Raw genomic sequence first — 24,329 nt, forward strand, 5'->3', positions numbered from 1 at the left:
TCCTACACAAATACAGCAGTCAGAAGGCAGTGGCAAGATCTATTCAAAGCCCTGAATTAAAGAAAGCCATAATCTAAGATAAATTATCAAGCAAGTCTATCCTTTAGAATACAAGGAGAGATAAATAACTTTCACACAAGCAAATACTAAAAGAATTTAGCCAGAGAAATAGAAATAATGAAAGTTCTTCTCTAAATAAAAAAGAAGCAGGATGCTATAGAAACGAGAAAGGCATAATTAGAAAGGCAATAGCTACAATGACTTACAACAGAATTAATATGATGTTGTAAAACAGGACATAAAAATTTTTAGGTGTCAGAAAGTGAAACAGGACAATACAGAGTGTTTTCTTCTTGTTTGTCTTCTCTGTAGGATGGATTTGAGTTTGTATTCTAATCAGTAAAATTAACAGATATAGTACGGGTCAATATAAATACAAAACAAGGTAACCATAATTCAAAAGCTTACAATGAAGTCACAAAGACAAAAAGAAACCAAGATAATAAAAGAAAACTTATCAAGCCACAAAAAGAAAAAGAAATGAACAAAAAAGAAATTCCAAATCAACTGGAAAATGAAGTTTAAAATGGAAATAAACACTGGTCTATCAATAATTATCAGAAATGTTAACGGACATTGTGGTTCAATCAAAAGATATATATTGTCAGATGGGATAATATAACAAGACCCTACATTATGAAGCATACAAGAGACCCACTTTAGTAACAGGAGAACACATCAATTCAAACTCAGAAGATGTAAGATTATATTCCATGCAAATGCACATGACAAGAAAGAAGGACTAGCAGTATTGACTTTACACAATATAGACTCTATAAGAAAGGCCATAGAGAAAGATAAACAAGGACATGTTATAATGATAAAAGGAGCAATACAAAATAAGGGTTTTATACCCATTAAGATATGTGCACTCAATATAGGAGCACCTAAATTCATAAAGCAAATACTAATAGATAAAAAGAGATTAATCACTGGAAAAACAATCAAAGTAGGAGATTATAACACCTCATTACCATCACTGGACTGGTCTTTCACAAAGGAAATTAATAAGGGAACAAAATTACTAAAAGACATGATAAAATATTTGGAGATGGTTGATACTTTCAAAACAGTACTTCTCCCAAAAACAGAATATACCTTCTTTTCCAGTGCAAATGGAACATTTTGAAGGAAAGATCATGTAATCAGGCACAGAAGAAGCCTTAACATATTTAAGAAGATAAAAATTATTTCAAGCATTTTTTCTGAGTATAATACCATGAAACTCAAAATCAATCCAAGAAAAACAGGGGAAAAAAATGACAGCACTCAGATTACAAAATATGGTACTATAACAAGGGGGGAATTGATGAAGTAAAATAACTAATTAAGAAATATCTTGAAAAATATGACAAAACACTACACAATTTCTATGGAATACAGTTAAAGCAGGCTTAATAGGGAAGTTCATAGTGACAAAGCACTCCTCAAATTAGAAGTGCAATTTCAAATAAATAATCTAACGTTCTCTGTAAACTAATCATGAAAAGAAGAGCAAACAAAACCAAAAGTAAGCAGAAAGGGGGAAAAATAAAGATCAAGGAGGGAAGAATTAAAATAGAGATTAAAAAATAGAAAAAAAATTATCAAACATTTTTTTGAAATTTTAAACAAAATTGACAAATCTCTGGACAGGATCACCAACAAGAAAAGAGAGAGAACACAAATAATATAAGAAATGAAAATGGAGAAACTAGAAAGATTTCAACATATTTACAAAATATCATAAGATAACACCATGAGCAACACTACAGAAACAAATTGGAAAACCAGGAAGAAATGGAGAAGTTTATGGAAACATTCAGACCACCAATATTGCATCAAGAAGAAATTAACTGTTTGAACAGACAGATCACCAGAAATAGAATAGAATTATCAATAAAATAAAAAATCTCTGCAAACAAAATTCAGACCCTAATTCCTTCACTGGGGAATTTGACCAAACATAGAAAGAAAAATCCATACCAGTCCTCCTCAAACTCTTCCAAATTTTGATATGGAGAGAGTACTCCCAAACTCAAACCATAAGGCCAACATCAAACAGAAACCAAAACCAGACAAAGCAACTACCCCAAAAAGAAAACTTTAGGCCAATATCATTGATAAACATAGATGTAAAAGTCCTTAAGAAATTATTAACAGACAGAATTCAACATCATTTAAAAAAAAGAACACGCACCATGGTCATGTTAGGTTCATCCCAGGAACACAAGGATGGTTTAACATATGCAAATCAATCAATCAATTGTGATACACCATATCAACAAAAGAGACGACAAAAACGATATGATCATCTCAGTAGATGCAGAAAAATCATTTGATAAAATTTAACATCTATTTGCAATAAAAGTTGTTATCACAATGGGCATAGAGGGAATATATCTCAACATAACAAAAGCTTTTTATGACAACCATATAGCCAGCAAAATAATCAATGGTGAAAAACTGAAATCCTTCCCACAAAAACCGGAGACAAGACAAGGATGCCCATTATTACAATTTGGAAGTCCTAGCCACAACGATCAGGCAAGAAAAAGAAATAAAAGGATTCAGACTGTAAAAGAAGAGGTAAAATTGCCATGATATGTAGACATGACAGTATATATAGAAAACTGTAAAAGCTTCACAAAAAATACTTAAGGTATAAAGGAACTGGGCAAGGTAGCAAGAGTAATGTACAAAAACCAATTACATTTCTTTACACTACCATTGAAGCAACAGGAAAACAAAATATAGAAACAAACCCTTTTATAACTGCACCCAAAACTATAAAATGCTTAAAAATAACTCTGACCAAAGTGTTCAATTACTTATACATGGAGAACAAGAAAACATTGATTGAGGAAATCAAGAAAGATTTGAAGAATTGAAAAGACACCCAATGGTCTAGTAATGGAAGAAAGAATATTGTTAAAATGGCCATACTGCCCAAGGATATCCACAGACTTAATCTGAGTTCTAATCAAATTATGCAAAACATTTCCTTTTAGGACTGAAACAAATGATCATAAGATTAATATAGAATCAAAAAAGATCCATAACTTCCAAAATTATATTGAAGACAAAGAAAGAGGCCGGAGCAATAACCCGCCTGGTCTCCATACACTATTGCAGAGATACAATAATCAAAACGACATGATATTGGTACAGAAACAGGCATATGGACCAATGGAACAGTATAGAGAGCTTGGGAATAAATCTACAGTCGTATGTTCAATTAATATTTTACAGAGCAGCCAAGAATATGACACTGAAAAGACCATCTCTTCACCAACTGGTGTTGGGAAAACTGGATAGCAGCATCAGAGCAATGGAGTTAGAAAAATCCTTCACTCCATACACAAGAATAAACACAAAATAACTTAAAGACTTAAATGTAAGTCAAGACATAACAAATCTCCCAGAAGAAAACATAGGCAACACACTCTGAGATAAATCTCAGCAATGATCTCCTAGAACAGCCTATCTAGGTAATGGATGTAAGAGCAAAATTACTACATGGGACCAAATTAAACTTATAAGATTTTACACATCTAAGGCAAACATAAACAAAGAAAAATGACAACCTACAGGTTTAAAGAAAATATTTAGTAATGATGCAACTGACAAAGGCTAAATTTCAAAAATATAAAGACTTCATACCAGCTAATAATACTAAAAAAAAAAAAAAAAGAAACCCAATCTGAAAATGGGCAGAAGCCCTAAACAAGCAATTCTCCAATAGAGACATACAAATGCCACGCATATATATGAAAAAAAAATTACTCACTGACATAATCAGAGAAGGGCAATTCAAAACTATAATGAAGTATCACTTCACAATATTCACAATGGCCATCATTCAAAAGTCCACAAACAATAAATGCTGGCGAAGCTGTGGAGAAAGGGAACCCTCCTACACTGTTGGTAGGTATGTAGTTTGGTGCAGTCATTGTGGAAATCAGGATAGGGATTCCTCTAAAGTATAAAAGTAGAATTAACATATGACCCAGCAATCCCACTTCTGGGTATATATCAAAGGGAACCCTTATTCAAAAAGACACCTGCACCCCAATGTTCTTAGTAGTGCTATATACAACAGCCACAACATGGAAGCAACCTAATTGTCCAACAACAGATGACAGTATACAGAACTTATGCTGTATTTAAACAATGGAATAATATTCTGCAATAAAAAGTGATAACACAATGACATTTGCAGCAAAATTGATGTCCCAAAAATGTGTCATTCTAATTGAAGTATGACAAAAGAGATAGAAAAATAAAACATGACATGACATATAGAAACTTAAAAAAATAATTTGTATGAGAACACTATGATTTCATCTACAAAACTGAAACACACTTGCAGATCTAGTTAATAACCTTATGGTTACTGCAGAAAGGGACTGGTAGGGGATATATTTTGGAGCTGTAGATTTATAAATATTATCCACTATATATAAAAATAGATGTTTTCAAAATTTCTTTTGTATGACACAGGGCAGTAAGTTAAATATCGTGAAGTAACCATTAATAGGCACATAAATATATGCATGTACAGGGACACTGTGCTATACACCACAGATTGACACATTGTAAATGACTGTAATTCAATGATAAATAAATTAATAAATATGTAAATAAATAAATAATACTTAATAATAAAAGAAATACAAAGATTCACACTGCTTAACGTTAAACATCAATAATGTAGGAGAAAACAGAAAGAAAATGAAGAATATTGATTCAATGAGAGTAAGGCAAATAACAAGAGAAACAATTGAAAAGATAAAAAAAATACCTAAGTCTGTTTCTTTTGAACATAAGTGGACAAAAGTTTAGGTTGGCTAAGAAAATGAAAACTCAAATAAAATTATAAGTAAAAGAGCTGATCTTACCACTGATGTTGTAGAGGTGCATAGCATCATAAGAAATGACTAGGCAACGATTTGCAAGACCTAGAATAAAAGACAAATTCCCAGAAAGATCTGTCTTCCAATACTGAATAAAGAAGAAATTAGAAAGTTAAATAGTGCAAAAGTTTGTATTAGTAAATCAGTAATCCAAACCTCCCAAACCAGAAAACATTTACAAGATGACTTTACTGGTGAATTCTGTCATGCATTTGAAGACAATTTTTCACCAATTCTTCCACAAATCTTTCAAGAATTTGAAGGGGGTGAAAGATTCCAAACTTGTTTTATGATGCCAGCTTTATTTGCATAACAAAGCTAAAAAGGACATTAGATGCAAACTATGGAATATTATCCCTGATGAACATATGTGCCAAAATTCTCAATAAAACCCTAGCAAAATGAATTCAACAACACATTTAACGTATCATACACATACATGAGTAAAGGGATTTATCCCTGGGTTTAAGGATACTTCAAAATATTCAAATCAATAAAGGTGACATGCCACACTAATAGAATGAGAAATAAAACTCACATAATCATCTCAATAGGTGCTGAGAGAGCATTATATATAATGCAACATCCTTTTAAGATACTCCCAAAAATTTAAATTAACCCTGTCACTTGCACGATATCATATACACACAAACACTGTGTGGAGAGAAGCGCAGCAGTTCACTGTTTATTGATTCTTAGAAGAAGGGTTTATCTAAGACATGCACAATGCCTCACATAACATCTAAGTTATAACAATGTTAATAATCTTTAACTATTTATGTCCCGTTGCTCCTGCAGTAAGCACAGGATGTTATATGATAAAGGATTGTTTTAAAGTTCATCACAGAAATTCATTAAGTAGGTCATCTTTTATCCAGCTGGCCATGCCTGTCTTAGGTTGTCCTCCTCTGAGGATCTTACCCATCATATACTATCCAGACATCCATACTGGTTTCATAGAGTAGGCCATTTCTTATCCACCCTGGATATGTGACATTCCTCACAGCTTGATTATCAGTTCACCCCATGGGATTACTCTCTAGAGCCTTCAGACAGGGGCCTACAAACCCAACATCCGTTGACTGAAAAATGGATGAAGAAAATTTGATGTATATATGCAATGGAATCAGTACTTTTCATTTCTATCAAAAGTGTCCACAGTGTTCCTTTTTCTCCACAATCTCACCAACATATATTTCTTTTCTTTTTGATGGGAGCCTTCTGAAAATTGTGAGGTCTTGTCTCATTTTTGGTTTATGACTTTCCTAATAATTTATAACTCTGAACATATTTTCATGTGTCATAGAGCCACCTCTATGTTTTCTACAGAAAATTGATTCAGATCTAACTATTCAGTTTGTACGGACACTTTATTTAATTGGATTGTTTGGTCTTTTTGTTGTTGTGGTGGTGTATATGTTTGCCATGTAGTTGCATATTAACACTTGATTGGAAAATATCACTTGCAAATATATTCTCCCATTGTGTTGGTTGACTTTTCATTTTATTGTTCATTTCTTCTGCAGCGTAAATCTGTTTAGAGTGATACAATCATATTTTGTTAGTTTTGCTTCTACTTCCCTTGCCAGAGGAGACATATGTAGAATCAAATTAAGTCCAATATCAGAGTGTACTTCTTATGTTTTACCATAGGATTCTTTGTTTTCAGGTTTTATGTTTTATATGCCCAGGAGTGGGAATGCTGTGTCATGTGATAGATCTATTTTTAATATTTAAAGGAACTTCGATACAGTTTCCAAAGTGGTTGCACCAATTTTCATTCCCACCAACAGCATTGGAGAGTCCCTTTTTCTCCACAACCTCCCCAGTCTTTGTTATTTGTAGACATTTGAATGACAGCCCTTCTCAGTAGTGTGAGGTAAATCATTATTTTATTTTTGTCATGCATTTGTATAATGATTAGGAATGTGAGCACATTTTTATTTTCCTGTTTGTCGTCTGTGTGTCTTCTTTAGAGAATTGTCTTCTGCTCATTTTCTGTCTGAGTTGTTTGTAGATTTTTGAAATGGAGTTGTATGAATGATTTGTGTATTTTAGAAATTAGCCTCTTGTTGATTCCATTGTTTCCTAATGTTTTCTCCCAATTGGAAATTCATCTTTTCATTCTGTTTATTTTGCTGTATAGAATCTTTTAAGTTTTATTAGAACCTATTTGATTATTTTGCTTTTATTGTTTTCAGCTTGGGAGAGTGACATAAGAATATTTTGCTACAATTTATGTCTTCTTTTGCCTATGTTACTTTCCAGGATTTTTATTGTGTCATGTGTTAGATTCAGATATTTAAAGCATTTTGAGTTTATTTTTGTACAGTGTGAGGGAGTGTTCTAATTTCATTAATTTACATGTAGCTGTCTAGCTTTCTCAACATAACTTGCTGAAGACTGTCTTTAGGCATTGTATATTTTTGTTTCCTTTGTCATAGTTTAGATGACCATAGGTGTGATGTTTTATTTCTGCCTCTGTGTTCTGTTCCAGTGATATAGTTGTTTGTTTTCCAGCATTATGCTGTTTTGATTACTGTTTTTGTCATATTGTCTGAGATCTGGGAGGGATGTGGGTTTTGCCTCCAACTTTGTTCTTTATCCTCATTGTTTCTTTTGCAGTTCTGGTTCATTTGCATTTCTGTACAAATCATATGACTGTTTTAAGTTCTGTGGAAAATATCATGTAGTTCAATCTGAATCATTTTATATCTGTAGACATCATTTGTTGTATGTATATTTTAACAATATTAATTCCTCTAAACTAAGACCTTGAGATTTCTTTCCATTTATTTGCATCATCTTCAAATTTCTTCATCAGTGTCGTATTGATTTTTTATGTTGGTTTTTTCATAGGTTATTAATTTTTTGATCTGATTTCATATGGATTTTTTAAAATAATGGAGTATTTCATTGTTAATGTAAATTAATGTGACAGTTCTTGTATATTAATCATCAATCATGCCACTTTGCTAAATATCTTTATTAGTTTTAGTTGTTTTGGTATGGAGAATCTTTAGGGTTCTTTATATAGATTATCATGTCATCTAAATTAATAACACATTTACTTCTTTCAATCCAACTTGAATAACGTTTATCTTGTCCGATTGCTGTTGCTAGGACTTCCCATACTGTGTTTAATAGAAATGGTGAGAGTGGGCATCCTTGATTTATTCCTTAATTTGGCTTTCATTTATTCATTTTTGCATATTATGTTGTCTGTGTGTCTGTAATTAAACACTTTAGTTATGTTGAGATATATTTCCTGAATCCTCCTTTGGTAAGAGTTTTCTGTTTTATTGATTCTGTTTTTCTTGTTGTTGTTATTGTTGTTGCAGCTTTTTAATGAATAAAATTTAAAGTTTATGAAATGCTTTTTATCGATTTATTGGGATGACCACATCATTTTCCCTTATCCTTGGGTTAATGTGGTGTATCAAACTGATTGATTTCTTGTAATTTCAACCTCTCTTATGACCCTGCAATGAATTAAAGTTGATCATGTTGTATGATTCATTTTAGGTACTACTGGATTTAGTTTTCTAATAAGTTTTTTTTAATTTTTGCATCTATAACAAAGATATTGGCTTGAAATTCCCTTTGCTTGTACTGTGTTTCTTTGCTTTGCTATCAGGGTGATGAAAGCTTCATAGAATTAATTTGGGAGTTTCCCACATCTTCACTATTTTTGAATAGGTTAAAGAGTATAAGTTCTGCTTTTTATTTTTGTACAGTTCTCCACAGAAGCTGTTTAAATCTGCACTATTTTTAAACTTTTGTTGAATGCAGATTCTAACTTTCTTCTAGTAAACAGTTTGTTCAAATTAATTGTTTCTCCTTATCCCTATTTGTAGATATTTGTCTATTTCTTCTAAGTTGTCCAGTTTATTGGCATGTAAGTGTTGACAAAATGATCACTTTTTCGTATATCTGATGTAACAATTGTTATTTCTCTTTTTTTATTTCTTACTTTATTTCTTTGGAGCATCTCTCTTTTCTTCATGATGCACCTGGGTAGAGGTTTTTTGATTTTGCTTATATTAAAAGGAAACAAAAACAAAATCTTTGGTTTTACTACTCTTTGCATTTTTCTCTCTAATTTATATTTACACCTGTAATATTTAGGATCATATTTTATCTTTTTTTAAATATTTTTTAATCATTTTACAATGTCGTCTCAAATTCCATTGTAGAGCACAACTTTTTAGGTACAATGAACATATATACATTTGTTGTCCCATTTTATCCCCTTTGAGCTGCCATAAGAACTTTTATATATTTTATATATTTTATTAATTAAAATTATTAAAATATTAATATATTTTATATATTTCCCTGTGCTATATAGTACAATCCTGTTTATCTATTCTACAGTTTTGACCTCCCAGCCTATCTCTTCCCACACCCCACCCCTTGGCAACCTAAACTTTGTATTCTCTGCCTGCGAGTCTATTTCTTTTCTTTATTTATGTGTTCTTTGTTTGGATTGGTTTTGTTTTTAGATTCCACACATGAGCCTTCTCATTTGGTACTTTCTTTTCTCTTTCTGGCTTAGTTCACTTAGACTGATTTTCTTGAGGACCGTCCATGTTGCTGAAAATTGCATTATGTTGTCAATTTATAAGACTGACTACTATTCCATTGTATAAATATACCACCTCTCTTTATCCAGTCAACTGTCGATGGACATTTAGGCTGTTTCAATGTCTTGGCTATTGTAAATAATGTTGGATATAAACATTGGGTTGCAGGTGTCATCCTGAAGTAGGGTTCCTTAAGGATTTATTCCCTAGAGTGGGATTTCTGGGCTATATGTTATGTCTATTCCTAGGGTTTTGAGGAATCTCCATCTTGTTTTCCACACTGGTTGCACCAAACTGCATTGCAACCAGCAGTGAAGGACATTTCCCTTAATTCTACAGCCTCTCCAGCATTTGTCATTTGTGGATTTTTGAATGATGGCCATTCTGAGTGGTGTGAGGTGATACCTCATTGCAGTTTTGATATGCATTTCTCTGATAATCAGTGATATTGAGCATTTTCTGATGTGCCTTTTGATCATCTGTATGTCTTCCTTGGAGAATTGCTTGTTTAGGTCTTTTGCCCAATTTTGTATTGGGTTGTTTATTTTTTCTAATTCAGTTGGATGAGCTGATTATATACTATGGTGATCAAGCCTTTGACGGTTTCATATGTAAATTTTTTCCCATTCTGTAGTTTATCTTTTTGTTTTATTTCTGGTTTCTTTACCTTGCAGAAGATTGTAAGTTTCATTAGGTCTTATTTGTTTATTCTTGCTTTTATTTCTTCTATGAGAAAATTTTCGAGAAATATGTCAGATACTGTTTTGCCTATATTTTCCTCTTGGAGGTTTATTGTATCTAGTCTTATGTTTAAGTGTTTTATCTATTTTGAGTTTATTTTTGTGTATGGTGTTCTAGCTCCATTGGGAGTGTTCTAGCTTCATTGAATTACATGCTGCTGTCCAGTTTTCCCAACACCAGTTGCTGAAGAGACTATCTCTATTCCATTGTAATTTCTTGCCTCCTTTGTCTAAGATTAATTGACCAAACATTTGTGGGTCTATTTCTGAGCTCTCTGTTCTGTTCCATTGACCTATATGTATGTTTTTCTGCCAATACAGTGCTGTCATATTGACTATAGCTCCATAGTATTATCTGAATCATTAGCATAAATAAATGCCACTGATTTTTGAACCTTAATCTTGTAACCTTCTACATGATGAATTCTTTGATCATGTGTAGTAAATTTTGTCTGGATCATGTAGGGTTTTCTATATATAATAACATATGATCTGCATATAGTGAGACTTTTACCTCTTCCTTTCCAATTTGCATCCCTTTTACTTCTCTCTCTTGTTTGATTGCTGTGGCTAGGACTTCCAAGTCTATCTTGAGTGGGAGTAGTGATAGTGTGAATTCTTTTACTGTCCCAGATTTTAGTGGAAAGTATTTGACTTACTCACCATTGAGTAGTATGTTTGCTGTAGGTTTGTTATCTATAGCACTCATGATGTTGAGATATATTCCATCTATGCCCTCTTTGGTGAAAATTTTTATCATACATGGGTGTTGAATTTTATGAAATGCTTTTCCAGCATCTATTGAGATTATCATGTGGTTTTGGTCCTTTCTCTTGTTGATGTGCTGTATTACAGTGATTGATTTGCATATGTTGCACCACCCCTGTGTCCCTGGCATGATCCCCACTTGGTCATGATGTATTACCTTTTTTCTGTGTTGTTGGATTCTTTTTGCAACTATTTTGGTGAGGATTTTGGCGTCTCTTTTCATCAGTGATATTGACCTATAATCCTCTTTTATGGTAGTGTATTTGCCTGGTTGTGGTATCAGGGTGATTTTGGCTTCATAGAATCACTTTGGGAGTATTTCTTCTTTTCAATCATCTGGAAGATTTTGAGAAGGACTGGTATGAGTTTTTCTTCTATGTTTGGTAGAATTCTTCTGTGAATCCGTCTGGTCCTGGACTGTTATTTGTAGGGAGGTTTTATATTGCTATTTTGATTTCATTTCTAGTGCTCTGCTTGTTCAAGGGGTCAGTTTCTTCTTGATTTAGTCTAGGTGGACATTATGTTTCCAGAAACTTGTCCATCTCTTCTAGGTTATACAGTTTGGCTCCATATTCTTTTCATAATAATCTCATATGATATTCTATATTTCTATTTTATTTGTTGTAAATTCTCCATTCTCTTTTCTTATTTTGATAATTTGTGCTAACTCTCTTTACTTCTTTTTGTTTGGCCAGAGGTTTTCCGATTATACTTATATTTTGGAAAAACCAGCTTTGGGATTGGTTCATTTATTAGTATGGATTTTTTAATCTCTATTTTATTTATTTCCTCCCCAATATTTATGTTTGTTTTCCTTCCGCTGCCTTTGGGGTTTTTCTTCTTCTTTTTCTAGTTCATTCTGCTGGTGGTTTAAGTTTTTTGGGGGGTTGTTCTTCTTTTATGAGGAATGCCTGTATCACTATAAACCCCTCTCTCAGCACTGATTTACTGTGTCCCATAAATTTGGTTTTGCTTGCATTTTCATTTGTCTCAAGGTACATTTTCATTTCAGCTTTGATTTCTTCATTGACCTACTGGTTTTTGAATAACATATTGTTTAATCTCCATGTTTACCTTTTATTCTCCTTTATTTCTCTGTTGTTGATTTCTAGCTTCATGGCATTGTGATCAGTAAAGATGCTTGGGGTAATTTCTATCTTCTTAAAATTGCTGAGGTTTCTTTTGTGCCCAAGTACATCATGAATCCTGGAAAATGTTCCACGTGCACTGGAAAAGAATGTATATCCTATTTTGTGGGGGGTGCAATGCTCTGAAAATATCCACCAAGTGTAATATTACTATTACACATATTCTATTATTTAACTTCTCTGTTGCCTATTTTATTTTCTGTCTCGATGATCTGTGCAGTGATGTAAATGCAGTGTTGAAATCTCCAAATATGAATCCCCCTTTATATCTGTTAGTAATTATTTTATGTACTTAGGTGCTCATCTATTTGTTGCATATGTATTAATGAGTGTGCTATCCTCATAATGTATCACTCCTTCAATCATAATAAACTGTCCTTCTTTATCTTTCTTTATGGCCTTTGTTTTAAAGGCTACTTTGTCTGAAATCTGTTCTGCAACACCTGCTTTTTGGCTTTTCAAATTGTATGTAATAACCTTTTCTGTCCTTTCACTCTCAATCTATGTGTGTCCTTCTCACTGAAGTGGGTCTCTTGTATGCAACATATTGAAGGATCTTGCTTTTTTATCCAGCCTGCCACTCTATGACTTTCAACTGGAGAATTTAGGCCATTAACATTTACAATAATTGATGATACACTTTGGTTTATTGCCAATTTGACATTATATTTGCAGATGATTTGCTATTTCCTCTTTGTTCCTTTCATCTTCCTTTTAAGTTTTGGTAAGTTTATTTTGTATTATCATGAATTTTATTTATTTTTAGTGACTCCCTGATAAGTATTTGTCTTCTTGTTTCCCTTTTTCATAAGCCCATTAGACCATTACTATAACTGCTTTTATTAAATGGATAGTAACATGATCTCAAAGCCATCCTACCGAGAAGAAAAAATTTAAAAATAAAGACCAAAAAAAATTCTTATTTCCTGCCTCCCTCTCCCATTCTCAATGATTTGTATGTCTTGTTTTAAAATTTTGGGTTTATTTTATTTGTAATTCATGAGTTATCACCTTTAAAGCTTTGAGTTTCACATTTCTGTAGCATCCTGCTACTTTTCTTTTTAGAGAAGAAATTTCATTAATACTTTTAGCATGGGTCTAGTGTTACTGATCTCTTGAAGATTTTTCTTGTCTGCAAAATTCTTTATGTCTCCTTCTACCAAAAAGAATAGCGTTGCTGGTTAAAGTATCCTAGGGTTTATCTTTTTTTTTTTCATTCAGGATTTTGAATATATCTTGCACTCCCTTCTGGCCTGTAGTATTTCTATAGTGAAATCTGCTGGGAGCCTTAGGGGTATTCCCTTGTAACTCACTCTTTGCTATTCTCTTGCTGTCTTTAGAATCATTTCTTTCTCCTTGACTCTGGCCATCTTAATTATATGTCTTGGTATGGGTGTATATGTGTTCTTCCTTTTTCAGACACACTGAGCTTCCTGTATTGGATATCTGATTTCTTCTTTAAGTTTGGGACGTTCTCAGTTATGATTTCTACAAAAAACTTTGCAATCCCCTTTGATCTTTCTTCCCCTTCTGGGACTTCTATCATGCCAAGATTGGCATGCTTTCTATTACCCATGGGTCCCTTATGCTTTTTTCATTTGTTTCTTGTTGTTTCTCTTGTAGCTCTTCTGATTGGGTGCTTTCTATTGTTCTGTATTCTAAGTCACTAATTCGTTATTCTGTGTTATATATTCAGCTTTGCTACCCCTTTAAATCTTTCCTCATCTCAGTCAATGGGTTTACCTGTTCTATTTGGCTCTTATTTATAGATTCCATTTCATTTTTGACATATTTTGTATCTCTAAACTTTATCTGTTTTATTTCATTCAGTATTTTGATCACTCCGTTTTTGAAACCTTGATCTAGTTGGATATCAATGTCTATTTCACTTATCATTCTTTCAGGGGATTTCTCTTGTTCTTTTAATTGGGAATGGTTTCTCTACTTCTTCATCTTTCTGCTATCTCTCTGGGACTGTAGTTTATGGAGTATCAGTTATCTACTCTGGTCCTAAAGTAGTATATCTACCTAATGCCTATGTAGTAATACAACTTGGGAAAGAGAAAAAAGAGAGAGAGAGATAAAGAATTTTAAAAAAGGGAGAAATAAAGCTTTGAAGACATTGTATAATGAATATTAGAAAGCAAGTTGAAGCAGAGATTTGAAAAATAATAATAATAATAAAAATATTTATCAAAATTTCAAAGGGATTAAAATGGGGTTATTTATAATTGAATAAGAAGTAAAATATAAGAGTGTAATAGAAAATGGAACAGGTAAAAACAGATTAAAACAAGGGGTCGTCTGTGTCCCCCTAGAAACTGTGCACATTTAATGTGAAGTTTTTCTGTATTCATTCTGTTTTGGAAGCTCATCTTTCTGTTTTCAGAGGCCCTCCATTGGAGCCTTCATTTGTGATGCTCCCAGTGCCTATCTGCAAGCAGATCGCTCCTGCACACATCACTGCAACTGGAGCAGCTCTCTTTACTGTGGGCTGCTTGTCACTGCCCTGCCCGATGTTGCAGTGAGATGTTGCAGACTGACCAGGCAGGAGTGTGCATCATGCCCTCTCCCAGCACCATAGTCAGGGACTGCATTCCAGCTCAAAATTTGAGGGGCCACCCGCCCCCTCAGGTTGCCGATCACTCTGCTCCTCTGTGCCACTGTACGCTCTGCCTCAGATTTGCCCACCAGAAGTGGGCTTATGGAAGAATGAGGAACAGCTGTGTCCCTGGTCTGGGCTAAAACCCAGCTCCTTGTGTGTCTTGGCAGACAAGATCTCTGAGGAACCAGACAGTAGGATACTATTTGCCTCAGGCTGTAGACAAATCTCTGACTGGACCTTGAGGCTGCTAAGTCCTTAAGTGTAGATGCAGGTTTTGCCCCCACTGCCACTTGGGTGCAAAGCTCCAGAGGCTATGGTGGCTGTGTCTGAGCCCCAGTTCTCTTCACCTAAAAACCTTTGTGGATTTTCAGAGATGGGGATTGCACCCTTCCCCCACAGGGCACATCTGCCCTCTTGTTTAATGGAGGGCCCAGGTTGTCCTGCCCTGTGCACCCACAGCCATGGCACAAAGCCCACTCCACTTCCCTGGGCTGCCACAGTTTAGCCATCCCCATCTACCACCGAGCTCGGGCAGCATGGCCCTGCACCCAGCTTCAGGGCTGCATCTTCGGCTGGGTGTCACAGGGATCCTCTTTACCTGTTTAACTTAGTTCTGTCAGTCAACTTATACTATGTACAAGTCCAAGCCTTGTAGGCTCCCCCTCTGTCCTGCATAACACTCAGTTGGAGAGAGGAGATGCAATGAATGAGCACCAGTCCTTCTTCACAGCTCCCTCCCCATGGGACCTATCCCAATCTGTTTTGCCTTTTCTTCTTTCTTTCTTCCTTTTCTCCTACCATATTTTTCACATCTTTATCTATTGAAGAGGACAATGTTCTGTCAGACTTCTGTAGGTTCTCTGGTTTGCTGAGTGGGTCTGTGGATGTGAGTCTTGGTGTTTTTGTGGTAAGTGTGAGCTACGAGCATCTTTCTACTCCACCATCTTTGCCACCCCCCCAGAAAGTCTCACTTTATGGAAGTGGATTATAGTATGGAAAAAATGTAAAAGATATTCCATGGAAATGACAAGTAAGTGCAGATTGCAATGCTCAACTCATACAAAATACGTTTTAAAATAAGACCGAAATGAAAAAAATATGAGATTATATAAAGAAAAAGAAATCAATAAAAAAAATAGGGTATTACACTCATTAAATAATATATGGACCCAACACCGTAGATCATAAGTGTAAAAAGAAATTTTAGTAGACATGAAAGAATTAATTCATTATAAAACAATAATAGTAGATGAGTTTTGCACCTCACTTTTCTGATAGCCAGATCATCCAGAAAGAATATCTGTAAGGAAACAGAGGTCTTAATAGCATATTAGATCATTTGAACCTAACTGAGCTATTAGACACTGCATCAGAAAAGCAGAAAACACAAACTTTTCAAGTGTGCACACAATGTTATCTAAGGAATTAACCACATATTATGTCATGAAATGAGCCTTATTGACTTTAAGCAAATATAGATTACAGCAAGTATTTTTCCATATACAAAAGTAGGATGCTATGCATCAACTCTAGAAAGAAGAATAGGAAATGCACAAACATGAAGTCAAATAACATCCTTTAATAAAATAAAATAAAACAAGGTCAATGATAAAATCAAAGACGAGATGAAATCAAAGAGGTAATAAAATCATACCTGGAGATAAATTACTATGAAAACACAGCTTCATAAAACGTATGGAATGCAGTAAAGACAAATCTAAGAGGGAAGATGAGAACAAATCAGGACTTCTAGAAGGAACAAGAAAAACCTCATAGAAAGGACCTAGCATACCACACAAAACAACAAGAAATAAGAGCAAAACCCAAAGGGAGTAGAATGAGAAATCTTTAATGATTATGTTGAAAATAAATAAATTAAAAGTTGAAAAATAAATTACAAATCGAAAAATCAACAGCTTTAAATTTTCTTAAAAATATTAACGAACAGGTAAGCATTTAGCCAGGCTTATTAAGAAATACAGAGCCTGGACCCAAACAATATAAGAAATGAAACAGTAGAAATAACATCTGATATTACAGAAATACAAAAAGATTATGAAAGCATTATGAGCTGTTACATGACAACCAACTGGATGACCTAAAAGAAAAAGCCACATTTCTAGAAATATACAGACTGCCAACCCTGAATAAAAAGAAAACTCAGAACTTGAAAAGAGCAATCAGTATAAGTTAGATAAAATCTATAATTTTAAAAACACCCCTTGAACATAATGCCTGGTTGCCTTCACTAAAACCTCTTTCCCCAAAACCATTTTAAAAAATGAAAGAGGAAGGACAATTCCCAAATTTATTCTATGAGGCCACATTTACCCTGATAAAAATACTAGTCAAAGACACTACTTAAAAAAAAAGAAAATGAAAATCCAATATCCTTGATGAATATACATTCAACAATCCTCAAAAAACATCATCAAATGAATCCACCAATATATAGAAAGGATTATACATGATGATCAGTTGGATTCCTTCCAGAGTCACAAGGATGATTCAACATACACAAGTCAATCAGCATAACACATATCTAATAAAGGAAGGACAAAATTCACAAGACCATGTCAACACACAGAGAAAAAGCATTTGACAAAATTCAACATACATTCATCATCAAAACTCTCATAAAATTGAGAACAATGGGAACACCCCTCAACATACTAAAGGCCATTTATTACAATTTATAATACACATGGGAAAGCTTGAAAGCCTTCTGGGTAAATTCGGGAACAACACAAGGATTCCTACTCTCACCACTTGTGTTCAATATTAATAGAAGAAAGGAAAAGGAAAGAAAAAGAAGTAAAAAAATGCAAAATGGAAAGAAAGAGGCAAAATTGTCACCAGTACGGCTGGCATAACATTCTACATAGAGAGTACTAAGGGCTCCACACTATTATGAACAATAAATAATTTCATCAAGGGAACAGGGTACAAGATTAATGTAAAGAAGTCTCTTGCATTTCTACACATTAATCATGAGATACCATAAAATGGACGTTGAAAGCAAAAGTATTTAAAACCCCATTCCCCCGAATATCTTGGAATAAATGTAACCACTTATGTGAAAGATCTAAACACTGTAAATTATAAAACATTGACAAAGAAATTTAAAAATGATTCAAAGAAATGGAAAGATCCCTTGTTCTCTTGGATTGAAAGAGTTAACATTGTCAACATGGCCGTACTACAAAAAGAAACCTACAGACTTAGTGAAATTCCTGTTACGAAGATGTAGTATTTTCCACAGAACCAGAAAATAAATAACTCTAAGTTTTGCGTGAAACCATTACAAATTGCCAAAATGATATTGGGAAAAAACAACAAATCTGGAGGTATAACCATCCCAGATACCTTACTATACTGCAAACCTACAGTAATAAAAACAGCATGGCATTGGCACAGAGATATAAACAATAAAAACAGATAGAGAGCCTAGAAATAATTCCACACACCTATGAGCAATGAATCTGTGATAAAAGATGCAAGAGTACACAATGGAGAAAAGACAGTCTCGTCAATGGATGGTGTTTGGATAGCTGGACATCTACATGTAAAAGAATGAGATGAGAGCATTCCCTGACATCATATACAAAAATAAACTCCAAGTGTATTAAGGACCTAAATGTAAGACCTGATTCTATTAAACTGCAAGAAAGGAATATAGATGATACCCTATTCGTTATATATCATAGGAATATTTTCTTATATCAGTCTCCTAAGGCAAAAGAAATAAAAGCAAAAATAAACAAGTGGGACCTAAACAAACTTGAAAATTTCTACACAGCTAAGGACACTATCAGTGAAATGAAAATACTGCCTGTGTAATTGGAAAACATATTTGCAAACAATGCAAGTGACCAGGGGTTAATAGATGTAAGTTAATAGATGTAACATGGATTTAGGTTACACAACTCAAGATGATAAACAAAAACCCAATCAAAAACAAGAGCAGAGTACCTGAGTTAATATTTTTCCAAAGAAAACTTACAGATGAGTAACAGGCAAGTGATAAAATTGCTCAACATTACTAATTATTACATAATTGCAAATCAAATCCACAATGAGGTGTCACTTCACACTTGTCTAACGGCTATTATCAAAAAACCTACAAATAGTAAGTGTTGGAGACGATGTGGAGGTAAGAAATGTCTTATATACTCTTGATAGGAATGTAAATTGGTACAATTTCTAAGGAAACATTATTCAGATTTGTTTAAAAACTAAAATTTAACTACCATAAGACCCAGTAATAACTTTGCTAGGAAAAATCTGGGGAAAACACCCTAAGTTCAGAAGAACCAATGTTCACAACAGCACTGTTTATAATATGCAAGACAGGGAAGCAATCCAAGTGTCCTCAGTAGACTATGGACTTAAGAAGATATGATGTTTCTATAAATATGCAGTGGAATATTACTCAGTCATGAAAAAGTATAACAAATTGCTCTTTCAGCATCATGAATGGACCTACTAAATATTGTGCTAGGTGAAGTAACTTAGACAAATACCAAGTTTATAATATAGTTTATATGTGGTATATAAAGAATAACAAATATCTGTGTACATCTATCTATAGCTATCTATTGATAGATGACAGATAAATAGATAGAAGTATAATACATGATAGATAGATAAATAGATAGACAGATAGATAGATATATACATGATAAATAGATAGGTATATAGATTGAGACATGATGGAGAGGTAAAGAGATTAGATAGACCAGACTTAAGCAGACTCAAAGATATGGGAAAAAATTTATGTTTACCAAAGGGGAAGGGAAAGAGAATTTAATGGTAAAAAATTGAAAGATAAAAATTAGTATACATAAAGGACGGAAGCAACATGGATAATCTGTATAGATCATGGAATTATAAATATTAGCTTAAAACAATTGCATGTTACAATCATTGTAATAATTCATACTGCAATATTATCTACAAAGTGGTAAGAATATCTATGCTATACATCTGAAACTACACAATATAGTACATCTAGTGTACTTCAATTAAAAATAAAATGTCTCATGTATAATTTAGTCATTTTTCCGCTGATAGAAGCTTCCTTTAATATTGTTTTATTTTTACTCTTTACCTTTTATGATTACTGACTGAAATTATTTCTTTTACTGTTGTTAACATGTTACCAGTGTGAAGTATGTATATTTATTGCCCCTGATTCCCTATTTTTCAATCTTTAATCCATATAGTAGAGTAGCATTTAAAAACATAACCAAAGAAACAGTTGCAAATTTCTCGTGGTTTCTCCTTAGGATTTTGGTCAATGTTTTGCATATTTTTGCCATTTTATATTTCTTAGAAGACTTGTTTTCTACACCTCTTATAAGATATCTCAGTTTTGTTTTTTTCATCATTTTCAGGGTTTTTTTTGTCTGGTAAAGTCTTTACTTTCACTTTATATCTAAGTGATAACAGTGTAAGTATTATTGGGTGAGTTATTTCTTATTACAGTAGTATAAAAATGTAATTTTATTTACCCTTGGCCTATATTTTCTGCTCAGACATGTGCTGATGGCCTAATGGGGGTTCCTTTGGAGATTATCATAACTTTCTTTGGCTGCCTTTAAAATATTTTCTCTGTCATTGACTTGCCAATTTGCATATGACAAATCTTGAAGGAGGTCCCATTCTTAAATTTATTGGTGTTTTGTTGGCTCACAGACTTGTATATCAGTTCCTTACACAGGTTCAGGAAGTTATCAACTATTAATTCTTTAAAAAACCATCAGCTGCCTTCTAACTTTCTTCTCCCTCCAGGATTCCACTCTAATGTGCACTTCCTGTGGAAGTCTGATGGCTAATGTTTAATTTCCCCACTTTTTAATATCTTGTATCTCTGCCTTCTCCTATCATTTTTAGTTTTGTATTCCTGAGTTTGCTAATCTCTCTTCCACAAAGACAGTCTACTTCCAATGCTTTCTGTTGCATTCTTCATCTCATTTATTAAGTTCTCCTGGTCCTCCAACAATGTTTGGTTTTATTCTAGTTTCAGTCTCTTTGGTAATGTATACCTTATCATCTTTTCATTTATTCCTGGGCTCACTAACCTGCTTTCTTAGTAATGTACTTTGTATTGTGTTTCTGTATAACACATATTTGGATTCTTTATTTGTTATATGGTAATATACCATGACTTTAAATTTGTTAGCTGCAGGGTTGACATTGGGTGTGTGTGTTCAGGTGCGTGTGCATGTGTGTCTTTGTCTGTGTAGGTATATGTGTCTGTGTATCTTTGTGTGTGCGTGCCCTATAATTTTACTGTGATTGGTCGTGGTTTTGATAAATTATTGCTCTGATGACACTAAATAACAGATTGGGAGTTGGAGTCCTTGCTTTTATTTTCTGGTAGTTTGCAATATTGTGCAATTTTTGGTTTTACTTACCTGAGCTACCTCTGATAATATTTCAAAATGGCACTTTCCAGTAAATACAGTCTGGATAAAATATGTCCTTTCATTGTCATTTCTTAGACTTCTCTGTTAGTTAATGCCACTGTTGTCACTGGGACGTTGAACCCTACATTTTATCTGATATCCCCTGAGAGTGCACACATTGAGAAAATTTGTAAAGACAGATGGGTATTTGGAATTAGGCAAGTGCCTTTGCTATGTCCAGTGTTGCAAGGTAACTTGTCTCCACCACTGTGAATGGGGAGTAGGGACAATTTCATGAATGTCTGAGTGTCTGAAGGATGGAATTTCTGTCCCCATTGTGGCTCCCTCAAGATACGTATGACCATGAGTACTGTTGCAGTTGGGAGCTGAAGCTGTATGAACCACTGAGATCCTGTTTCTGCTGGGTTCTCTGAACTTGTGGACTCAGATATCCTAGTCAGGGGGCCTTGGTTGCAGACACCAAATCTGCTCTTACCTCACTTCAGCAACCTTTGTCTGTTTTAATCCACCAAACTTCACCTGTTCACATGTGTTCTGGAGTATTGCTTTGTGTTGTAGTTAACTTTTGTTGAGATCTGAACTTTTACTGACTGTAGATGTAAGGGGAGAGACAAAAATTGTTTAAACTTATGTCACATATAAAAGTAAATCCTTTTTCAATTAAAAGTTTAAATTCTACTAAGGACATTATAAGAAAGCTGAAGAAAGTGAACAAATCACCTCCCCTAATACCATAGTACTACAAAATACTTTGATTTCCTGGGTTCTTTTCGTCAAAGTTTTTCCCACCTACATGCACATTTTACTGTAATATATCCCTATAATCTCTTTAAAATCAATTAAATTATTAAAATATTTCTCTGTGCTGTAAATATAGCCCTGTTGGTTCTCTAATGTATTACTAGTAGCTTGCACATTTCTGTCTTCTCCATCCTACTACCCTGTCCACACAGGAAACCACTACTTAGTACAGTACACATATATATGTGATTCAGTTCCTGTTTTTTATGATTATTTCTCTAATATCTTTATTTTCCTCATTTAAGTGACAACAGAGAGTGTTTTTCTCTGCATGACTTATGACTTATTTTCCTATGTGCAACACTCTCTGAGTCCATTCACATTGTTCCAAATGGCAAAATATTATTTTATAATATGACAATGACTAAATATTTATTATGTTATCTACATCTCACATCTACTTCAGTGAATCATCTGTTGATGGGCAGTTGATTTGTGCATCTATCCTTGGATAATATAAATGATGATGTTAAGAATATTGGTGCTAATATATCCTTTAAGTTAATGTTTTCATTTTTTCTGAGATTTATACCAAAAACTGGAATTGCTGCAACATATAATGCTTCTATTTCTAGTTTTCTGAGCACTGTCCACAATTTTATAATGGTGGATGCATTAATTTATATGTCCACCAACAGTGTACCTGGGTTACCTTTTATTGACATTCTTATTAATGTTTGTCATTTGAAGACTTTTGTTAATAGCCATTTTGGTTTCTGTGAGATTATATTTCATTCTGGTTTTGATTTATGATTTCCTAATGAATAGCAAAGTTATGTTTCTTTTTATGTGCATGAAAATCATCCACATGTCTGTTTTTGAAAAGTTTGAATAAACATATTTCAACTGATTTTAAGTTGGGGTCTTTTTTTTTAAATATTGATTCTAATATACTATATATATATATTATGGATATTAACAAAATGTTGATTTAATTGTCTGAAATTCTCCCTTTTATTTTGTGTGTTGTCATAAGTCTTGCTGAAGGTGTCCTTCACTCTGCATAAGGTTTTGCACTTCACACGTATTCAAGAAGTGGAATCCATGTATCACATAGTTCATCTATTTTTTCCTAGTATAATTAAAGACTGTTATTGTTGATTTTACTTTTTTTTAATTAGGAGATAGATCAGAAATAAATATTGCTATGATTTATCACAAAGGCAGTTCTGCTCCTGTTCTTGGTCAGTAATTGTATAGTTTCAAGTTTTACATTTAGGAAATTAATCCATTTTTATCTTATTTTGTATACTATGGAAGGAAGTGCTCTTACATATTTCTTTTACATGTACTGTTCAGTTTTCCCAGAACAACTTGTTGAAGAGAATGCCCTTTTTCCATTGTATACTCTTGTCTCCTTCATTGTAGACTAACTGACCATATGAATGTGGGTTTATTTTACAACTATTTATTTTGTTCCATTGATCTATGTGACACTTTTAGTGATATATTTTGATGTTTTGATTACTGAAGCTTTGTAGTATGTTCTAAACTTAGGGAGGATAATACCCACAGCTTTGTTCATTTTTCAAAGATAATTTTAGAAAATTTGGGTCTTTCACAATTTTGTATAAATTTTATTATTTTTCTCCTTGTTTTGTGAAAAAACATATGGATTCTGTGAGAATAGAAATTTACTAAAAGGAAAAACCTGAGAAAAGTTTTAAAGTGTGGAGGATAAATCATACAACATTAAGCAACCAATGGATTGCTGCATAAATCAAAGAAAAATATATAAAGAAATATGACAACAAAAACAAAGTCCATGGGGTATAGCAAAAGCAGTATTAATAGGGATGCTTATAGGAAAATAATCCCACTTATACAAATTAGAAACATCTCTCTCTTAAAACATAATCTTACAAACAAAAGATGTAGAAAAATAATAAACAAACTTGTTAGTAGAATGAAAGACAGCTGAAAGGTCAGAACATGAATTAATAAAATAAAGATTAAAAATAGAAACATCTAATCAAACTAAATAATGCCTTTTGAAAGATAAATATAACTGATCAACTTTAATGAGACTCATGAGCAAAAAAGAGAGAACAGATTAAAAAGCTCCAAAATAAATGAGAAGTTACAGCTTATATCAAAGTAACACAAAGCCTCATAAATAATACAAAAAATTATATGCCAATTAAAATGGAATCCCTAGAAGAAATGGACAATTTCTTAGAAAGACATAATCTCCAGGATGGAATGAGAAATAGATAATTTTAACAGATTTTCACTAATCAAATAGAATAAGTAATTAAACAAAATCTCCCAAGAAACATAATTCCAGGCCTAGAC

Source organism: Vicugna pacos, unplaced genomic scaffold (assembly GCF_048564905.1).
Source record: "Vicugna pacos unplaced genomic scaffold, VicPac4 scaffold_20, whole genome shotgun sequence".
Classification (NCBI taxonomy): Eukaryota; Metazoa; Chordata; class Mammalia; order Artiodactyla; family Camelidae; genus Vicugna; species Vicugna pacos.